The sequence below is a fragment of the Heptranchias perlo genome, unplaced genomic scaffold (genome assembly GCF_035084215.1).
Source record: "Heptranchias perlo isolate sHepPer1 unplaced genomic scaffold, sHepPer1.hap1 HAP1_SCAFFOLD_60, whole genome shotgun sequence".
Taxonomy (NCBI): domain Eukaryota; kingdom Metazoa; phylum Chordata; class Chondrichthyes; order Hexanchiformes; family Hexanchidae; genus Heptranchias; species Heptranchias perlo.
Window position 1 is genome coordinate 1,211,894 of NW_027139623.1, and position 4,171 is coordinate 1,216,064.

The window sequence follows — 4,171 nt, forward strand, 5'->3', positions numbered from 1 at the left end:
TATTGCTATTGAACGTGATACGAACACACTGATCGGAAGTGTAAGACAGACAGTGTACGTTTGTCTTTCTGTCGTGCTGCACACGAAGGTGGGATACAGTCTGATATAAAACAGAGAGAATGGGATGTCCTGATCGGGCCTCACTGTCACTGGGGATGTGTTCGGCTCCAGTCCCAGTTCATGGTCGTTTTCTTTTCATAGATTCAGGGAGACAATAATACTGGTGGAGAAACTCCGCGTCACAACTCAAACCCAACACACGAGATTCTCCAATTCAGCTGGAATAAGGTGTTTGTAAACTGCTGAACCCGTCTGGGAGGGGATGTGTGGGGAGATAGAATCGGGTTTGGGACTGGAATGGAAAGAGACGGGTTGACTTGTTCTCGAAAGGACTGTATTTAGGCAGGAATATTAACGACTGTTAATTGTAACGTGGCTTATTTAAAAGCTCCGGGTTTCTTGGAATCCTTGAATATGAAGCCCGAGTCTGTAAGGGTTTGTGCGGAGCGCTGTGTTTCGGTTCTATTATCGATAAACGGTTTGAAATTGGCGGATGGAGAAAGCTGGTGCTGGAAGATCAGAGGCCGCTCTCTGCTGTCTGTCACTGATTCCTCCGCTCCCTCCCTCTCTGTTCCACCCCCCCTCCCCCCCCATATGTAAACAAAGAGGGTAGGTGGACTGTAAACACGGTTTACTAGTCAACAAGACGGAAGGCGAGTAATGTTTCTGATTTCCTGGGCACCAGGCAATTCACTGTTACTTGTTTCTGTACAAAGTTACATTTCAGTGATTCCCTGGTGAGATTGATGCGTTATGTAAATAATCCAACAAAATAGAACAGAAACGGAGCGAAGCGCTGTATCCCACAGATGTAGAAAGGTTCGTCGAGCAGTTCTGGTGATGCTTTACGAGCCCAGCATGGCAAGTATTTCAAATAAATACAAGAAATCTGGTGATGTGTGGACTGGGGTCCATAAGTCACCGTTTAAAGTCCCGGACTGTGGTCGGTGCCCCGACTCCAGTCCCATTAATACCCCATCTCGCCTACAACGAGAATAAAGCAGCCCAAAGCCACACTGGTCGCATGATATCAGCGTCTCCCTTCAGACAGTAACCAGACCTTTCACAGATACAGTGGGTGGCTCTGAAAAGAGCCTTGACATCGAGTTACATCGAAACATCGGCACAGAAACAGGCCATTCGGCCCAACTGGTCTATGCCGGCGTTAATGCTCCACACGAGGCTCCTCCCTCCCTACTTCATCTAAATCTATCAGAATACCCTTCGATTCCTTTCTCCTCATGTGTTTCTCTAGCTTCCCCTTAAATGCACCTGTGCTATTTGTCTGAACTACTGCTTGTGGTAGCGTTTTCCTCATTCTAACCACTCTTTGGGCAAAGCAGTTTCTCCTGAATTCCCTTTTGGATTTATTATCGACTATATTAATATTTATTACCTCGAGTTTTGGACTCCCCACATGTAGAAACATTTTCTCTATGTCTACCATATGAAACCCTAACGTAAGACCTCTATCAGGTCACCCCTCAGCCTTCTCTTTACCAGAGAAAACATCTCCAGTCTGATCAACATTTCCTCATCAGAATATTATCTAATTTCTCTTGCCATGAGATTCATTTTTACACCTTCCCCAATCCCTCTCCGTCCTTTCTATAATATGAAGAACAGAACTGTGCACAATACTCCAAGTTTGGTCTAACCAAGCTCCCATACAAGTTTAAGATAATTTATTTGCTTTTCAATTCTATCTCTCAAGAAGTGATTCCTAGTGTTTGAGTTTCCTTTTTATGACCTTATTGAGCTGCGTTGCTACTTCTTTTAATTTGTATATCTGTACCACTAGATCCATTTGCTCCTCTATCCCGTTTAGACTCTTATAATCCAAACAGTGTGTGACCTCCTTATTCTTCATTCTGTAAGTTTATTAATGTCCTCTTGCATTTTGATGCATTCTCCCTTTGCATTTACTACATCCCGCAATTTGGTGTCGTCCACAAATTTTGGAATTCTACTTCCGATTCCCAAATCCAAATTGTTAATGTAAATTGTGAAGAACAGTGGTCCCAGCAACTGGAACATCACTTCTCACCTTTTGCCAGTTTGAGTAGCGACCCTTAACCTCTATTCTCAGTTTTCTGTTTTGTTGCCAACTTGCTATCCATTCGACCACCTGTCCCCTGACTCCACGTGCTCTGAACTTAGCCATGAGTCTAAAATACGGTATCTTATCGAAGGCCTTCGGAAAATCCAAATAAATTGCATCTACTGCATTAAACTCGTATTCACTTTCTGTTCCTTCTTCAAAGATTTCAATAAGGTTGGTCCTGTCATTTCGGTTATCAGATTAAGTCGTGGCCACTTTACTTGCTTTTGGAGCTGACAATGCTAGTTTTCTTCGGCAGCATCACGGCCTGGATATCTGGCAACACCCTGAGCGATGGTCACCCGTCCCAGCAGCTTGTTGAGCTCCTTGTCGTTGCGGATGGCCAGCTGCAGGAGTCTGGGGATGATGGGGGTCTTGTTATCCCGGGCCGCGTTGCCGGCCAGCTCGAGGATTTCAGCCGTCAGATACTCGAGCACAGCAGCCAGATAGACCGGGGCTCCGGCACCCACACGTTCAGCGTAGTTCCCCTTTCGCAGGAGCCTGTGAACACGGCCCACAGGGAACTGCAGTCCGGCCCGGGATGAGCGAGGCTTGTCCTTAGACCGAGCTTTAACGCCGGTTTTTCCTCTTCCAGACAATTTCCACAATCTCACAAATACTTTCATGCAGAATAAAGAAATCTCCAGCACTCGCCCTTCTTATTCCTTCTGGAGGATTACAGTGGGGGCATTTGTGATGGGTCTCTCTCAGATTGTTTACACTGCCCGCTCACCCTCACTGATATTCTATCTTTGAACTGCTGTAATAATGTCCTTTAGCAATATTGCTGCTCCCCCTACTTTCCCTACTTCTCTGTCCTTTCTAAAGATCTTATAGACTTGAACATTAAGCATCCATTCGTGCCCAGCTGGTAGTCAGGTCTCCGTAATCATTTAATATAATTATTTAACCTCACTGAATGGGTGATGCGGCCGATATCAGGTGAAGGATTACTGGCTGTTGTGTAATTTCCATTGATTGGGAGTTGGCGACATCGACTGGGCGGAAACGGGAACTGCAACAGAGCGAGAAAGGATCCGTCAGAAACCAGTTTCAATGAAGAACAAAATCCAACAGCTTGCAGTATCTGTTCAGGGTCTGCTGTTTATCAACTATTTTAGTATCATGCATTGTCAGCGATGGTGGTATAGTGGTGAGCATAGCTGCCTTCCAAGCAGTTGACCCGGGTTCGATTCCCGGCCATCGCAATTAAGTGTTCTTATTTGTTTGTTTCCTTCAGAAACTCTTAAGATTGCAATCGAATTTGATGCAGTTCAGTTGGTTATTGTTTCCAAAACATAAACGGGTGTAATTGTAGCAAAATGTTTTCAACCTTCATTTCTTTTCCCTATCGAAGAAATAGAGGGAAACATGCTGGAAATAGTGAGCTACAAAGGGTCTAATGAGAGTGAGGAAGGCAAATGAAATGTCAGTCTTTATTGCTAGGTTTTTGAAATATAAGAGTAAGGAAGTCTTGCTGCAGTTGTACTATGAGGAGATATTGTGTAAAATTGGCCTATATTCTGTGGAGTTTAGAAGAATGAGACGTGATCTCATTGAAATGTATGACATTCTTAGACGGCTTGACAGGGTCGATGCTGAGAGGCTGATTCCCCTGGCTGGAGAGTCAAGAACTGGAGCTCATAATCACAAGATAAGGGGTCGGCCATTTAGGATCGACATGAGGAAAAATGTCGTCACTCAAAGGGTTGTGAATCTTTGGATTTCTCTACAGAGGACTGTGGATGCTCAATGGTTGAGTATATTCAAAGCTGAGATCGATAGATTTTTGGAATCTAGGAGAATCAAGGCATATGGGGATCGGGCGAGAAAGTGTAGTTGAGGTCGAAGATCTGCCCTGATCTGATTGAGTGGCGGAGCAGGCTCGAGGGGCCGTATGGGCTACTCCTGCTCCTATTTCTTATGTTCTTATCTAGAGAGCCGTATATCCAAGTGTGCTGATGACACTAAGCTAGGTGGCACCGTAAATATTATAGATGGGAGCGGAAA

The 4,171-nt window shown here is 44.8% G+C and overlaps 1 non-coding gene across 1 annotated transcript; it reads left to right on the plus strand.

The window, feature by feature from the left end:
- Positions 1-3,297: 3,297 nt before the first annotated feature.
- On the plus strand, positions 3,298-3,369 carry trnag-ucc (transfer RNA glycine (anticodon UCC)). The gene has a single exon. It is a non-coding gene; the product is annotated as a tRNA-Gly (tRNA).
- Positions 3,370-4,171: the final 802 nt, after the last annotated feature.